Source organism: Pan paniscus, chromosome 18 (assembly GCF_029289425.2).
Source record: "Pan paniscus chromosome 18, NHGRI_mPanPan1-v2.0_pri, whole genome shotgun sequence".
In the NCBI taxonomy this organism is placed as follows: domain Eukaryota; kingdom Metazoa; phylum Chordata; class Mammalia; order Primates; family Hominidae; genus Pan; species Pan paniscus.
The window spans coordinates 31,800,511-31,817,184 of NC_073267.2; the positions used below are offsets into that span (position 1 = coordinate 31,800,511).

At 48.4% G+C, this 16,674-nt stretch overlaps 1 non-coding gene across 1 annotated transcript; it reads right to left on the minus strand.

Annotated features, from left to right (window-relative positions):
- Positions 1-392: 392 nt before the first annotated feature.
- On the minus strand, positions 393-496 carry LOC117978773 (small nucleolar RNA U13). Its single transcript, XR_004669455.3, has one exon. It is a non-coding gene; the product is annotated as a small nucleolar RNA U13 (small nucleolar RNA).
- Between the last annotated feature and the right edge of the window lie 16,178 nt (positions 497-16,674).

A 16,674-nucleotide genomic window follows, 5' to 3' on the forward strand; every position in this document is an offset into this window, starting at 1 on the left:
TCCAGTGATTCCCCTGCCTCAGCCTCTCGAGTAGCTGGGATTACAGGTGCTCATTACCACAACTGACTAATTTTTTTCTTTTTTTAATACAGAGATGAGGTTTCACCATATTGGCCAAGCTGGTCTCAAACTCCTGATCTCGGGTGATCCACCTGCCTCAGTCTCCCAAAGTGCCATGCCCAGCTAATTTTTAAATTGAGACCAGGTCTCCCTGTGTTAACCATGCTGATCTTGAACTTCCAGGATCAAGTGATCCTTCTGCCTGGGCCTCCCAAAGTGCTGGAATTCCAGGCGTAAGCCATCATGGCTGGCCTGATTTTTTAAAAGAAACAGAAATTGGGATTTTATTGTGAAATCTCCTGATCTTAGTATATTGGATTTCATTATTTTTACATCAGGCAGATAATGTGTCAATGTCAAAACAAGGTTTGAGGGAGGTGCAACTCACGCATGAGCATGAAAACACAGTCATCACATTTATGAACTACAAAAAGATGTGGCTTTAATTATTTGAAAGACATCTTGGCCAGGCCCGGTGGCTCACTCCTGTAATCCCAGCACTTTGGGAGGCCGAGGCAGGTGGATCACCTGAGGTCAGGAGATCGAGACCATACTGGTCAACATGGTGAAACCCTGTCTCTACGGGCTGGGTGCGGTGGCTCAAGCCTGTAATCCCAGCACTTTGGGAGGCCGAGGTGGGTGGATCACAAGGTCAGGAGATCGAGACCATCCTGGCTAACATGGTGAAACCCCATCTCTACTAAAAATACAAAGAATTAGCCGGGTGTGGTGGCAGGCACCTGTAGTCCCAGCTACTCAGGAGGCTGAGGCAGGAGAATGGCGTGAACCCGGGAGGTGGAGGTTGCAGTGAGCTGAGATCATGCCACTGAGCTCCAGCCTGGGTGAAAGAGCGAGACTCCGTCTCCAAAAAAAAAAAAGAAAGAAAGAAATAAAAAAAAAGAAATCCTGTCTCTACTAAAAATACAAAAATTACCTGGGCATGGTGGTGGGAGCCTGTGGTCCCAGTTACTCAGGAGGCTGAGGCAGAAGAATCACTTGAACCCAGGAGGCTGAGATTGCAGTGAGCCGAGATCACGCCACTGCACTCCAGCCTGGTGACAGAGTGAGACTCTGGCTCAAAAAAAAAAAAACATTTTACTGGTCAATACTATATAAGACAAGCAGGCCGGGCGCAGTGGCTCAAGCCTGTAATCCCAGCACTTTGGGAGGCTGAGGTGGGCGGATCACAAGGTCAGGAGATCGAGACCATCCTGGCTAACACGGTGAAACCCCATCTGTACTAAAAATACAAAAAAAAATTAGCCGGGCATGGTGGCGGGCACCTGTAGTCCCAGCTACTTGGGAGGCTGAGGCAGGAGAATGGCGTGAACCTGGGAGGTGGAGCTTGCAGTGAGCTGAGATCACGCCACTGCACTCCAGCCTGGGCAACAGAGCAAGACTCCATCTCAAAAAATAATAATAATAATAATAAGACAACAAAACATTTGCTGGCCAGGTGATGAAAGGTGAATTCTGCTTTCATCACAGTTACTAAGTGTCAAGCATTCAACCACAATTTATTGAGACTTCCATGCAGAACTTTGTGGAAAGCAAAGCACTGGGGAGAGATTCCATGAACATCATTCATTTAAACACCCATTTGTTATTTTATTTGATTTTATTTTTTTGAGACGGAGTCTTGCTCTTGTCACCCAGGCTGGAGTGTAGTGCCGCAATCTCAGCTCACTGCAACCTCCGTCTCCTGGGTTCAAGTGATTCTGCCGCCTCCTCCTCCTGAGTAGCTGGGATTACAGGTGCCCACCCCAACACCTGGCTAATTTTGGTACTTTTAGTAGAGATGGGATTTCGCCATGCTGGCCAGGCTGGTCTTGAACTCCTGACCTCAGTTGATCTGCCTGCCTTGGCCTCCCAAAGTGCTGGGATTACAGGCGTGAGCCACCACGCCTGGTTATTTTTTTTTTTTTAATTGAGACAAAGTCTCACTTTGTCACCCAAGCTGGAGTGCAGTGGCACAATCTTGGCTCACTGCAACCGCTGCCTCCTGGGTTCAAGCAATTCTTCTGCCTCAGCCTCCCAAGTAGCTGCATTACAGGCATGCACCACCACGCCTGGCTAATTTTTGTATTTTTAGTAGAGATGAGGGTTCACCATGTTGGCCAGGCTGGTCTCGAACTTCTGACCTCAAGTGATTTTTCTGCCTCAGCCTCTGAAAGTACTGGGATTATAGGCATGAGCCACTGCACCTGGCCTATGTTTATTTATTTTTGAGACAGAGTCTTGCTCTGTTGCCCACGCTGGAGTGCAGTGGCGTGATCTTGGCTCACTGCAACCTCCGTCTCCTGGGTTCCAGCAATTCTCCTGCCTCAGCCTCCTGAGTAGCTGGGATTACAGGCACCCGCCACCATGCCCGGCTAATTTTTGTATTTTTAGTAGAGACAGAGTTTCACTATGTTGGCCAGGCTGGTCTTGAGCTCCTGACTTCAGGTGATCTGCCCACCTTGGCCTCCCAGAGTGCTGGGATTACAGGCATGAGCCACCACGCCCAGCCCCCATTTATTTTTTAGACTTTTATTATATTTTTTGAGACAGCGTCTCACTGTGTCTCCCAGGCTGGTGTGCAGTGGTACGAGCACAGCTCACCGAAGCCTCCCAGCTCAAGCAATCCTCTCACCTCAGCCTCCCGGGTAGCTGGAACGCGCCACCACACCTGGCTAATTTTTCTATTTTTTGGTAGAGATTGGGGTCTTGCTTTGTTGCCCAGGCTGGTCTTGAATTCCTGGGCTCAAGTGATCCTCCCACATTGGCCTCCCAAAGTGCTAGGATTACAGATATGAGGCACCATGCCCAGACTTAAACACCCATTTATTGTGCACTTTCTCTGTACCAGGCCCTGATCTGAGCCCCATGCACAGATGTGAACAAGACCTTACTCTCCAGGGACCAGGGGAAAGAAGTGCTACTTCTGTGCTCTGGAGAACCGATTTCTCCAATCAGAAAAGATGAGAATGGAGGCCAGGAGCAGTGGTGACTAACGCCTGTACTCACACTTTGGGAGGCCGAGGCAGGAGGATCACCTGAGGTTAGGAGTTCGAGAGCAGCCTGGCCAACATGGTGAAAACCTATCTCTACTAAAAATACAAAAATTAGCCAGGTGTGGTGCCGTGTGCCTGTAACCCCAGCTACTTGGGAGGCTGAGGCAGAATTGCTTGAACCTGGGAGGTAGAGGTTGCAGTGAGCTGAGATCCCGCCACTGCACTCCAGCCTGGGGGACAGAGAGAGACTGTCTCAAAAAAAAAAAAAGTTTTTTAAATTTAAAAAGGCAGCCGGGCGCAGTGGCTCACGCCTGTAATCCCAGCACTTTGGGAGGCCGAGGCGGGCAGATCATGAGGTCAGGAGATCGAGAACCTCCTGGCTAACACAGTGAAACCCCATCTCTACTAAAAATACAAAAAATTAGCTGGGCGCAGTGGCGGGCGCCTGTAGTCCCAGCTACTCAGGAGGCTGAGGCAGGAGAATGGCGCGAACCCGGGAGGTGGAGCTTGTAGTGAGCTGAGACTGCGCCACTGCACTCCAGCCTGGGTGACAGAGCGAGACTCCGTCTCAGAAAAAAAAAAAAAAAAAAAAAAAAAAAGCCAGTCACAGTGGCTCACGCCTGTAATCCCAGCACTTTGGAAGGCCAAGGTGGGTGGATCACAAGGTCAGTAGTTCAAGAGCAGCCTGGCCAAGATGGTGAAACCCTGTCTCTACCAAAAATACAAAAATTAGCTGGGCGCAGGGGCAGGCGCCTGTAATCTCAGCTACTTGGGAGGCTGAGGCAGGAGAATCATTTGAACCCAGGAGGTGGAGGTTGCAATGAGCTGAGATTGTGCCACTGCACTCCAGCCTGGGTGACAAGAGTGAGATTCTGTCAAAAAAAAAAAAAAAATGGAATTGCTAGGACAGTCAAAAACAAATGGAATTGCTAGGATGGTCTAGACAGTTTTCACAAAGCAAGACTTTGGTCCCCTCTTCAGGACTCAGCATGGCCTCAGATCCAGCCACCAGGCCCCGAATACCTTCAAGTTTGAGTGTAGAAGGGCATATTTCATCTTCTTTTTGTGCTCTCCCTGACACCCTGATGTTCTTGACTCATCTGTCTTCATCTTCCGAGCCAACTTTGCTTACCCACAAAGGGAGGGCACTATTCCCTCACAAAACACAGCCCAAGGCTCACTCTTTCCTCTTTTCCTATAGAAGAGCCAAAGGGCATGACAGTTGCCTCTGCTCCTTTAACCTACCCACTCTTTCCTCACAGCCCTCCTCACCCTTCACAGTCCATAATTCAGTCTTGAATTCTGGGCTTCATATTCTCGACACACTCTGCAAACAGAATCCCCTAGGAAGCTATATTTATTTCCTTTTTTTTTTTTTTTGAGACGGAGTCTCACTCTGTCACCCAGCCTGGAGTGCAATGGCACGATCTCAGCTCACTGCAACCTCTGCCTCCCGGGTTCAAGCGATTCTCCTGCTTTGGCCTCCCGAGTACCTGGGACTACAGGTGCCCACCACCACACCTGGCTAATTTTTGTATTTTTGGTAGAGACAGGGTTTCACTATGTTGACCAGGCTGGTCTCAAACTCCTGACCTCATGATCCTCAAACCTCAGCCTCTCAAAGTGCTGGGATTACAGGCATGAGCCACCGTGCCCGGCCTATTTACTTATTTTTATTTTTATTTTGAGACAGGTTCTCACTTTGTTGCCCAGGCTGCAGTGCAGTGGCATAAACATGGGTTATAGCAGCCTTGACCTCCTAGGCTCAAGCAAGCCCCCTGCCTCAGTCCCCCAAGCAGCTGGAACTACAGATATGTGCCACCATGTCCGGCTAATTTTTTTTTTTTTTTTTTTTTGAGGTGGAGTCTCGCTCTGTTGCACAGGCTGTAGTACAGTGGTGTGATCTTGGCTCACTGCAACTTCTGCCTCCCAGAGGCAGAGGATTACTCACACCTGTAATCCCAGTTTAGGGAGGCTGAAGCGGGCAGACAGCTTGAGGCCAGGAGTTTGACACCATCCTGGCCAACATGGTGAAAGCCTGTCTCTGCTAAATAAAAAAATTAGCCAGGCATGGTGGCACATGCCTGTGGTCCCAGCTACTCAGGAGGCTGAGGCACAAGAATCGCTCGAACCCAGGAGGCGGAGTTTTCAGTGAGCTGAGATCTCACCACTGCACTCCAGCCTGGGCGACAAGAGACTTGTCTCAAAAAAAAAAAAAAAAAAAAGATAATAAAGATGAGTAGAAATAAATGCAGCAGAGAATAAAAAATAGAGGAAGTAAGTAAAACCAAAATAATTTGGTTCTTTGAAAAATCCATAAAATTGATGAACCTTTAGATGGACTGACCAAGAAAAAAGCAGAGGAGACTCAAACTGCAAAACAGGAGCAAAAGAGGAGACATCACTACCAACATTAGATAAGTAAAAGAATTATCAGGGAATACTATGAATAGTTGTATGCCAACAAATTAGATGAAAGGAACAAATTCCTAGGGGAATTTAAACACCAACCTTAAGAAGAAATATAAAATCTAGGCCAGGCATGGTGGCTCACGTCTGTAATCCCAGCACTTTGAGGGGCTGAGTCAAGCAGATCATCTGAGATCAGGAGTTTGAGACCAGCCTGACCAACATGGTGAAACCTCATGTCTACTAAAGATACAAAAAATTAGCCAGGCAAGTGGCGCACGCCTGTAATCCCAGCTGAGGCAGGAGAATCACTTAAACCGGGGAGGTGGAGGTTGCAGTAAGCCGAGATTGTGCCATTGCACTCTAGCCTGGGTGACAGGGCGAGACTCTTGTCTCAAAAATAAATAAATAAATAAATAAATACAAAAATTAGCCAGGTATGATGGCATGTGCCTATAATCCCAGCTACTCTGGAGGCTGAGGCAGGAGAGTCACTTGAACCCAGGAGGCTGAGGCTGCAGTGAGCTGAGATGGCGCCATTGCACTCCAGCCTGGGCAACAAGAGGGAAATTCCAACTCAAAAAGAAAAAGAAAAAAGAAATATAAAACCTAAATTGATCCATTATAAGTAAAGACTTTTTTTTTTTTTTTTTTTTTGAGATGGAGTCTTGCTGTGTCACCCAGGCTGGAGTGCAGTGGCACAATCTCAGCTCATGGCAACCTCCCCCTCCCGGGTTCAAGCGATTCTCATGCCTCAGCCTCCCAACTAGCTGGGATTACAGCTGCATGCCACCAGGCTCAGCTCATTTTTTTGTATTTTAGTAGAGATGGGGTTTCACCATGTTGGCCAGGCTGGTCTTGAACTCCTGACCTCAGGTGATCTGCTTGCCTTGGCCTCCCAATGTGCTGGGATTACAGGTGTGAACCACCACACCCGGACTATTCTTTTGCATATAGATATCGAGTTGTCCCACTGCTATTATCGAAAAGGTTGTTCTTTCCCCCATTAAGTGGTCTTGGAACCCTTGTCAAAAATTAATCTTCCATGTAGAAGGTTTATTTCTGGCCTCTCTAATCTATTCCACTTGTGTCCGGAATTGGTGGGTTCTTGGTCTCACTGACTTCAAGAATGAAGCCGCGGACCCTCGCGGTGAGTGTTACAGCTCTTAAGGTGGCGCGTCTGGAATTTGTTCCTTCTGACGTTCGGATGTGTTTGGAGTTTCTTCTTTCTGGTGGGTTCGTGGTCTCACTGGTTCAGGAGTGAAGCTGCAGACCTTCGCGGTGAGTGTTACAGCTCTTAAGGTGGTGCATCTGGAGATGTTCATTCCTCCCGGTGGGCTCATGGTCTCGCTGGCTTCAGAAGTGAAGTTGCATACCTTCGTGGTGTTACAGCTCATAAAAGCAGCGTGGAGCCAAAGAGTGAGCAGTAGCAACATTTATCGCAAAGAGCCAAAGAACAAAGCTTCCACAGCGTGTAACAGGACCCGAGCGACTTGCCACTGTGGGCGCGGGCAGCCTGCTTTTATTCTCTTATCTGGCCCCACCCACATCCTGCTGATTGGTAGGGCTGAGTGGTCTGTTTTGACAGGGTGCTGATTGGTGCGTTTACAATCCCTGAGCTAGACACAAAGGTTCTCCACCTCCCCACCAGATTAGCTAGATACAGAGTGTCAGCACAAAGGTTCTCCAAGGCCCCACCAGATAGCTAGATACAGAGTGTCGACTGGTGCATTCACAAACCCTGAGCTAGACACAGGGTGCTGATTGGTGTGTTTACAAACCTTGAGCTAGATACAGAGTGCCCATTGGTGTATTTACAATCCCTGAGCTAGACATAAAGGTTCTCCAAGTCCCCACCAGACTCAGGAGCCCAGCTGGCTTCACCCAGTGGATCCCGCACCGGGGCTGCAGGTGGAGCTGCCTGCCAGTCCCGCGCTGTCTGCCTGCACTCCTCAGCCCTTGGGTGGTCGATGGGACTGGGCGCCGAGGAGCGGGGGACGGTGCTCCTGGGGAGGCTCCGGCCTCACAGGAGCCCATGGAAGGGGTGGGAGGCTCAGGCATGGCGGGCTGCAGGTCCGGAGCCCTGCCCGGCGGGAAGGCAGCTAAGACCCCGTGAGAAATCGAGAGCAGCGCTGGTGGGCTGGCACTGCTGGGGGACCCAGTACACCGTCCGCAGCCGCTGGCCCGGGTACTAAGCCCCTCATTGCCCGGGGCCGGCAGGGCCGACTGGTGGCTCCTAGTGCAGGGCCCGCCAAGCCCACGCCCACTCGGACCTCCAGCTGGCCCGCAAGCGTGGCGAGCAGCCCCGCTTCCCACTCGTGCCTCTCCATCCACACCTCCCCGCAAGCTAAGGCAGCTGGCTCCGGCCTTGGCCAGCCCAGAAAGGGGCTCCCACAGAGCAGTGGTGGGCTGAAGGGCTCCTCAAATGCCGCCAAAGTGGGAGCCCAGGCAGAGGAGGCGCCAAGAGCGAACGAGGGCTGTGAGGACTGCCAGCACGCTGTCACCTCTCACACTGGTCTAATATATGTGTCTATTTTTTTCTCTCTTTCTTTATTTTTGAGACAGAGTCTCACTCTGTTGCCCAGGCTGGAGTGCACTGGCATGATCTCGGTTCACTGCAACCTCTGCCTCCTAGGCTTGAGTGATCCTCCCACCTCAGCCTCCTCCTCAGTAGCTGGGACTATAGGCGCAGGCTACCACGCCTAGCTAATTGTTGTATTTTTTGTAAAGACTGGGTTTTGCCATGTAGCCCAGGTTGATTTTGAACTCCTGGGCTCAAGCAATCCACTCACCTCAGTCTCCCAAATTGTTGAGATTACAGGCGGCCTTATATGTTTGTCTTTATGCCAGTACCGCACTCTTTTCATTGTGGTAGGTTAGTATTTAAGTTTTGAAATCAGGAAACGAGAGACCTGGTTTCTTCTTTTTCTGCAGACCTTTTTTTCCGTCTTTTTTTGTGTTATTTAGGATGCCTTGTGATTCCACATAAATTTTAGGATGAGTTTTTGTATATCTGTAAAATATTAAAAATACCATTTGGATTTTGATACAAATTGCATTGAATCTGTAGATTGCTCTGGGTAGTACCGTCATCTTAACAATATTAAATCTTACATTCAGGCCGGGCGCAGTGGCTCATGCCTGTAATCTCAGCACTTTGGGAGGCTGAGGCAGGCAGATCACTTGAGGTCAGGAGTTTGAGACCAGCCCTGTCAACATGGTAAAATCCTGTCTCTACTAAAAATGCAAAAAAAAAAATTAGCTGGGCGTGGTGGCACGTGCCTGTAGTTCCCGCCACTCAGGAGGCTGAGGCAGAAGAATCACTTGAACCCAGGAGGCAGAGGTTGCAGTGAGCCAAGATTGCATCACAGCACTCCAGCCTGGGTGACAGAGCAAGACTCTGTCTCAAAAAACAAACAAACAATAAATTTTACATTCTATAAACGTAGGATATCTTTTTATTTATGTCTCTTTAATTTTTTGTAGTTTTCAGTTACAAATATTTTGCCTCATTGGTTACATTTCTTCCTATTTGATTCCTTTTCATGGCTTTTTTTTTTTCTTGAGATGGAATTTCACTCTTTTTGCCCAGGCTGGATTGCAGTGGTGTGATCTCGGCTCACTGCAACCTCTGCCTTCTGGGTTCAAGTGATTCTCCTGCCTCAGCCTCCCAAGTAGCTGAGATTACAGGCACCCGCCTCCACGCCCAGCTAATTTTTTGTTTTTGTTTTTGTTTTTGTTTTTTGAGACGTAGTTTTGCTCTTATTGCCCAGGCTGGAGTGCAATGGTGTGACCTCGGCTCACCGCAACCTCTGCCTCCCAGGTTTAAGCAATTCTCCTGCCTCAGCTTTCTGAGTAGCTGGGATTACAGGCATGCGCCACCACGGCCAGCTAATTTTATTTGTATTTTTAGTAGAGACAGAGTTTCTCTGTGTTGGTCAGGCTGGTCTCGAACATCCGACCTCAGGTGATCTGCCCGCCTTGGCCTCCCAAAGTGCTGGGATTATAGGCGTGAGCCACCGCACCCGGCCAGTTTTTTGTATTTTTAGTAGAGACTGGATTTTACCATGTTGGCCAGGCTGGTCTTGAACTCCTGACCTCAGGTGATCCACCCACCTCAGCCTCCCAAAGTGCTGGGATTACAGGTATGAGCCATTGCACCCGGCCGCATGGTATTTTAAATAGAGTTGTTTTCTTAATTTCTCTTTGGGGTTATTCATCGTTAGTGTAAAGAAATGCAACTGATTTTTGTGTGTTGACTTTGTATGCTGCAACTTTGTTGAATTCATTTATTGGCTCTAATAGTTGTGTATGTATGTAAGCTTTAGGGTTTTCCACGTATAAAATCATTTCATCTGCAAGTACAGATAATTTTACTTTTTCCTTTCCAATTCAGGTGCCTTTTACTTATTTTTCTTGCTTAATTTCTCTGGCTAGAAATTCCAATACTCTGTTAAATAGAAGTGGCCAAAGTGGTGGTTCTTGTTTTGTTCCTGATCTTATGGGGAAAATTTTCAGTCTTTCATCATTGAATATGATGTTAACTCTGTTTTTCATGTATGGCCTTTACCATGTTGAGGAAAATTCTTCTAGTTCTAGTTTTATTTTATTTTTTCCAGACAGGGCCTGGTTCTCTCACCCAGGCTGGAGTGCAGTGGCCTGATAATGGCTCCCTGCAACCTCCACCTCCTGGGTTCAAGCCGTCCTCCCACCTCAGCCTCCCAAGTAGCTGGGACTACAGGCATGCACCACCATACCCAGCTTAATTTTTGTTTTTGCTAGAGACATGGTTTTGCCATGTTGCCAAGGCTGGTCTTGAACTCCTGAGCTCCAGCGATCCACCTGCCTCGGCCTCCCAAAGTACTAGGGTTACAGGCGTGAGCCACCGTGCCCGGCTGAGTGTTTTTTTTTAAATCTTGAAAGAGTATTGGATTTTGCCGAATACTTTTTCTGCATCAACTGAGACAATTATAAGATTTTTCCCTTTATTCTATCAATGTGGTATATGACATTGATTAATTTTCATATGTTAAAACATCTTTGCATTCCAGGAATAAATCCAACTTGTTCATGGATAAAATACTTTTTTTTTTTTTTTCCTGAGACAGTCTTGCTCTGTCGTCCAGGCTGGAGTGCAGTGGCGCAACCTTGGCTCATTGCAACCCCCACCCCCTGGGTTCAAGCAGTTCTCCTGCCTCAGTCTCCTGAGTAGCTGGGATTTACAGGCATGCGCCACCATGCCCGGCTACTTTTTGTATTCTTAATAGAGATGGGGTTTCACCATGTTGGCCAGGCTGGTCTCAAACTCTTGACCTCATGATCCGCCCACCTTGGCATCCCAAAGTGCTGGGATTACAGGCATGAGCCACCATGCCCGGCCCCATAAAATCCTTTTAATATGCTGCTGAAATTGGTCCTCTATTATATATATATATATATATATTTTTTTTTTTTTTTTTTTTTTTTTTTTTTTTTGAGATGGAGTCTCACTCTGTTACCAGGCTGGTGTGCAGTGGCACAATCTCAACTCACTGCAACCTCCACCTTTTGGGTTCAGGCGATTCTCCTGCCTCAGCCTCCTGAGTAGCTGAGACTACAGGCACGCACCACCACACCCAGCTAATTTTTGTACTTTTAGTAGAGATGGGGTTTCACCATGTTGGCCAGAATGGTCTCGATCTCTTGACCTTGTGATCTGCCCGCCTCAGCCTCCCAAAGTGCTGGGATTACAGGCGAGAGCCACCGTGCCCGGCCATATATATATATATATATTTTTTTTTTTTGAAACAGAGTCTCACTTGTTAACCCAGGCTGGAGTGCAGTGGCGCAATCTTGGCTCACTGCAACCTCCACCTCCCAGATTCAAGCAATTTTGTATTTTCAGTAGAGATGGAGTTTCACCGTGTTGCCCAGGCTGGTGTCAAACTCCTGACCTCAAGTGATCCACCCGCCTCAGCCTCCCAAAGTGCTGGGGTTACATGTGTGAGCCAGTGCGGATATGTTCTGGTCCCCAGCAGGATATGTTTTGGTCCAATTTATGGAGGAGGAGGAATGAGGAGAGTGAGGAGGAGGTGGAGAAGGAGAGAGGTCCCAAGGAGGCCTCCCATCAAGTTCTGTTCCCAAGGCAATGCTTCCCTGCTGATGCTCAGCAAGCAGTGAAAGAATGCAGCACGCCCAGCCATAAACATTAATGAAATCATATTCTTCGCTCTGACATGGATGTAGCTGGAGGTCATTATCCTAAGCAAATTAACCCAGGAACAGAAAACCAAGGACTGCGTGTTCTCACTTATAAATGAGATCTAAACTTTGAGTACACATTGCCTGGGTGCGGTGGCTCACACCTGTAATCCCAGCACTTTGGGAGGCCGAGGCAGGTGGATCACCTGAGGTCAGGAGTTCAAGACCAGCCTGGCCAACACGGTGAAACCCCGTCTCTACTAAAAATACAAAAATTAGCCAGACATGGCAGCAGGCACCTGTAATCTTAGCTACTTGGGAGGCTGAGGCAGGAAAATCACTTGAACCTGGGAGGCAGAGGTTGCAGTGAGCCAAGACTGCACCACTGCACTCCAGCTTGAGCGACAGAGCAAGACTCCATCTCAAGAAAATAATAAGATAAAGGTTGAAATTATTTTTAAAAAAATGTGGCATGCCCTGCGAAACGCAGAGCAGCACAGTACAACCCTCTTCTGGGTCACAGGTGAGATTTCCTCATGCACCTGTCAGACCTCAGGTTTCTCTCATCACTTTTCCCAAGCTCCCCCACCGCCTTTTTTTTTTTTTTTTTTTTTTTTTTGAGACTGAGTCTGGCTCTGTCACCCAGGCTGGAGTGCAGTGGCGTGATCTTGGCTCACTGCAGCCTCCGTCTCCCAGGTTCAAATGGTTCTCCTGCCTCAGCCTCCCTAGTAGCTTGGATTACAGGCATGCATCACCACAACCAGCTAATTTTTTTTTTCTTTGAGATGGAGTTTTGCTCTTGTTGCCCCATTGGCGCAATCTCGGCTCACCACAACCTCCGCCTCCCAGGTTCAAGCGATTCTCCTGCCTCAGCCCCCCGAGTAGCTGGGATTACAGGCATGCGCCACCATGCCCGGCTAATTTTGTATTTTTAGTAGAGATGGGGTTTCTCCATGTTGGTCAGGCTGGTCCCTAACTGCCAACCTCAGGTGATCCGCCCGCCTTGGCCTCCCAAGTGCTGGGATTACAGGCATGAGCCACCGCTCCTGGCTCTAATTTTTGTATTTTTAGTAGAGATGATGTTTCGCCATATTGGCCAGGCTGGTCTCGAACTACTGACCTCAGGTGATTCTCCCACCTCTGCCTCCCAAAGTGCTGGGATTACAGGCATGAGCTACTTTGCTTGGCCTCCCTGAGCCTTTTAAAATAGAATCAAAGGCTCTATTTCTCCAACCCTCCTTTGTCCACAAGATGAGAGTTCTTGGGAATAACCACTCCCAAGCTTTTAGGTTATTCTCACCATTGCCCTCAACTTCCTTGTAACCCCAACCTCTCCTAGAATTGCCTGCATATGAGATAGAAGGTCTCAGACAAATAGATGGAAGTGTTTATTTTATTTTATTTTATTTTATTTTTATTTTTATTTTTTTGAGATGGAGTCTCACTTTGTCGCCAGGCTGGAGTGCAGTGGCGCGATCTCGGCTCACTGCAACCTCCACCTCCCAGGTTCAAGCGATTCTCCTGCCTCAGCCTTCCAAGTAGCTGGGACTACAGGCACATGCCACCATGGCCAGCTAATTTTTAGTAGAGACTGGTTTTCACCATGTTGGCCAGGATGGTCTCCATCTCTTGACCTCATGGTCTGCCCGTCTCAGCCTCCCAGAGTGCTGGGATTACAGGCATGAGCCACGGTGCCTGGCCAGGAAGGGTCTATTAATAATTAATAGTCCATCTGGCTGGGAGCAGTAGCTCACGCCTGTAATCCCAGCACTTTGGGAGGCTGAGGCGGGTGAATCACCTGAGGTCGGGAGTTTGAGACTAGCCTAACATGGAGAAACCCCGTCTCTACTAAAAATACAAAATTAGCCGGGCATTGTGGCACATGCTTGTTGAAATCCCAGCTACTCGGGAGGCTGAGGCAGAAGAATCACTTGAACCCGGGAGGCGGAGGTTGTGGTGAGCCAAGATCACGCCATTGCACTCCAGCCTGGGCAACAAGAGCGAAACTCCATCTCAAAAAACAAAATAAATAAATAAAATAAAATAAAACACATTAAACTGGCTGGGCGCAGTGGCTCACTCCTGTAATCCCAGCACTTTGGGAGGCCGAAGTGAGTGGATCACCTGAGGCCAGGAGTTCAAGACCAGCCTGGCCAACATGGTGAAACCCTGTCTCTACTAAAAATACAAAAATTAGCCAGGCGTGATGGTGGGCACCTGTAATCCCAGCTACTCGGGAGGCTGAAGTAGGAGAACCACTTGAAGCCAGGAGGCGGAGGTTGTGGTGAGCTGAGATAGAGCCACTGCACTCCAGCCTGGGCAACAGAGCAAGACTCTGTCTCAAAAAAAAAAAAAAAAAAAAGGAGGCCGGGTGCGGTGGCTCACACCTGTAATCCCAGGACTTTGGGAGGCCGAGGTGGGTGGACCACAAGGTCAGGAGATCGAGACCATCCTGGCTAACACGGTGAAACCCCATCCCTACTAAAAATACAAAAAATTAGCCAGGCATGGTGGCAGGTGCCTGTAGTCCAAGGTACTCAGGAGACTGAGGCAGGAGAATGGCGTGAACCTGGGAGGTAGAGCTTGCAGTGAGCCGAGATCATGCCACTGCACTCCAGCCTGGGGGACAGAGCGAGACTCCATCTCAATAATAATAATAATAATAATAATAATAATAATAATAGAGAGGATAAAATCTGTAAGTAGTAGGCAGCCGCCAGGCTAATGAAAACAGATTTTTTTTTCATTTTTTTTAATTCTAATTTTCACTTAAAAAGTAGAATTTTGGCCAGGTGCAGTGGCTCACGCCTGTAATCCCAGCACTTTGGGAGGCCGAGGTGGGAAGATTACTTGAGGTCAGGAGTTGGAGACCAGCCTGGCCAAAATGGTGAAACCCCGTCTCTACTAAAAATACAGAAATTAGCCAAGTGTGGTGGCACGCACCTGTAATCTCAGCTATTTGGGAGGCTGAGGCAGGAGAATCACCTGACCCTTCTGGGAGATGGAGGTTGCAATGAGCCGAGATCTCGGCAATGAGCCGAGATGGTGCCACTGCACTCCAGCCTGGGTGACAGAGCGAGACTCTATCTCAAAAAAAAAAAAAAAAAAAAAAAAAAGAATTTCATCATTGGTAGCACTGTCTGTTGTTTTTCTTGATGTGACCGACTCAGTTCATTGTTGAAACAATGTCTGCCAGCTACCCAAGTCTGAATAATAATAATTTGGCTGGGCGTAGTGGCTCACGCCTATAATCCCAGCACAACATGGTGAAACCCCATCTCTGCTAAAGGCACAAAAATTAGCCCAGTGTAGTGGTGTGCGCCTGTAATCCCAGCTACTTGGGATGCTGAGGCATGAAAATTGTTTGAATCCAGGAGGCAGAGGTTGCAGTGAGCCAAGATTGCGCCACTGCACTCTATCCTGGGCGACGGAGTGAGACTCCGTCTCAAAATAATAATAAATTGTTCTCGGTTCTTCCATGTATAAATGGTGTTCCATGACAGGTGGTGGTTGGTTCATCCCACAACTCCATGTCTGAGAGCCTTTCCAGAGGTAACCATTGGATTTATGATTAATCTCAACACTTTATCCATTCTTCTCATTTTGACACGCAGAATATTACGAAGAAATATATTCAACGGTTGAGATTTAATAAAATTGATCATTTTTACTGCTTCAACAAGGACATTCTGAAATGAAACTGTGGCCAGGTGTGGTGGCTCACACCTATAATCTCAACACTTTGAGAGGCCAAGGTGGGAGGATCGCTTGAGCCCAGGAGTTCGAGACAAGCCAGGGCAACATAGTGAGGACCTCATCTTTACAAAAAATACATAAATAAATAAACATTAGCCGGGCATGGTGGTACACACCTGTAGTCCCAGCTACTTGGGAGGCTGAGGTGGGAGGGTTACTTGAGCCTGGGAGTTCGAGGCTTCAATGAGCCCAGATTGTCACTGCACTCCAGCCTAGGCGACAGAGCAAGAACCTCTCTCAAAATAATAATAGAAAGAAAGAAAGAGAAAGCAAGCAAGCAAGAAGGAAAGAGAAACAAAACTTGCCTTTCCTTTTTTTTTTTTTTTTTTTTTTTTTACCATGAGCACATACTGGTGCCAGTTTTCTATCTGTTGCCTCCCAGTTCCAAATCCATTTATTGCACCGCTTGCTACCAGATGTGGAACTGGCAAACATTTCTTCTTTGCCAGTAGAGGGCACCGGAGGGACGCCACAGGAGGAAGGGGCTTGTCCTGGTTCCTCCTCTCTCCCACCCCCGTGGCAGGCAGCCCTGCACCGGACACACAGTGGCATTCAACTTCCTGCCTGCCAGCCCCAGTGTGTGGTTCCCAGCCTGACAACCTTGGCACCCCAGCAGGAGGGGTTTCTGCTTGTGGTCCCCTGGCCACCAGCCTCAGCCAGCTGGTTGTGGACCAGCTGTGACCTGGGGCAACCCAGCCAACCTCACCGTCCAATGGGCTGCAGCCACCTCTCTCCAGTGAGGTCTGAGACCCAGCCTTAACGAGGCTACCCCCTTCCAGGTTTGTTCTTTCTCTGGGCTCTCTCCCTCACCCTTTGGGTGTTTTTTAGTGGTTGTTGTTTGCGTGTGTGTGTGTGTGTGTGTGTGTGTGTGTGTTGAGACAGAGTCTCCCTCTGTCACCCAGGCTGGAGTGCACTGGCATGATCTCGGCTGACTGCAACCTCTGCCTCCCGGGTTCAAGCGATTCTCCTGCCTCAGCCTCCCAGGTAGCTGAGACTACAGTTGCGTGCCACCACACCCAGCTAATTTTTATATTTGTAGGAGAGACGGAGTTTCACTATGTTGGCCAGGCTGGTCTCGAACTCCTGACCTCGCGATCTGCCTGCCTCAGCCTCCCAAAGTGCTGGGATTACAGGCATGAGCCACCACGCCCGGCCCCATGGGTGTTTTTTAGAGTTCTCTTTGATTCACACTTAGTCACAATCCCCTGTAAATAGTTCATTGTTCTGTTAAAACTTCCCTGTTTAAATGACTGTGGTTTCCGCCTTGTGAGTGGAT